We start from the raw sequence: 1,339 nt of genomic DNA, 5'->3' as shown, positions 1-1,339 counted from the left end.
GGTGGTGGTTGTTTATTGTTTTGTTTTGATTACCTTTAAGAGATGCCCTAATAGCATTCATGAACAGAATTATCCAACAGATATTGTATAACATCTTTCATATTAACTTGCAGAACAAGCAAGAAGAGAATTGGAGAAGTATTTTTAAAAGAAGAAAAAGAAACCACTCCTTTTATATTTAATCATCTCTGTACAAAAGTTAGGAATTTATTTATTTACCTGTAATGTTCGATCATTTTTTTTTTTTTTTTTAATATCTGAAACCTATGGTTTGACAGCTACATTTGGAATGAGCAATACTATTATGTTAATAGTTTATTAATGTTATTAAAACTCGCATAGTGTACATTAGAGGTGGTTATAGATGCAGTGTATCTTTAGCAATTCCTTTGTATCAGATGTAGAGGTCTTATCCTGTAGTTTCTACAGAGGCAAACCTTTGAGTTCAGTAGAAGATCTGCCTTTGTAAGGAATGCAGGACTGGGTGCTAATGGCCCAGTGCTTTAAGGAGCTGAACACCATCAGTTTCCCTTGAAATCAGCAGAAGTTGGAGGGACAAAAGGGCCTGATCCTGCCAGCAGTTACTACATAGTATAGTTCTTACTAACATATGAATAGTCATTAGGACTTCTCTTGGTAGTAAGCATTAAATCTGGTATAGAGTTTTTGCAGAATTGAGTCTCAAGTGAATTAATGTCAGGGTGTTCAAAACTAGAAATAAACAGAAATATATAAAGTTGTGTTCAAGAACTGGTGAACCTATACATTTAGACTATAATATCAACTTACATATATCATTTTTTCATATCACTTATAAAAATAGTGCAATATACTTTATTTTTGTGACTGATTGAATTAACATTGCTATTATATTCAGAAACTTCTCTTTTTAAAGGCCAGTTACAAACTGGTGTGATCTATTTGTAGTTTAATTTAAACTACAGTTTAAACCAAATATAGACACGTATATCAGGAAACCTGATAGAAAGTTGAACTTGGTAAAAAAAAAAAATGAATGTACATTCACAAACATCAATTTCTTCATATAAGCTATAATATAAGTACTCAAAAGCATAAGCTTACACAATATTAAGTAAATTTCTTTTCTCAATTTCACTAGTTCACCCTCAGTCTGATTAAGTTAAGATAGAGGAGAATTTGACCTATTCTTTCCGTCCTTATTCCTATTGAATTTTTTACATGAATGAGAACTTGGACATATTATTACTAAATCATTCAGTGACTAAGGTGAACTCAGAAATCAAGATAACCAAAAGATTCTTAAGTTTGCTCTGATTCATGAAGTCCAAATTCATTGTCTAATTACTGAGAGTATTAC

The sequence above is a fragment of the Malaclemys terrapin genome, chromosome 9 (assembly GCF_027887155.1).
Source record: "Malaclemys terrapin pileata isolate rMalTer1 chromosome 9, rMalTer1.hap1, whole genome shotgun sequence".
NCBI lineage: Eukaryota > Metazoa > Chordata > Testudines > Emydidae > Malaclemys > Malaclemys terrapin.
This window is presented reverse-complemented; position numbering follows the sequence as displayed.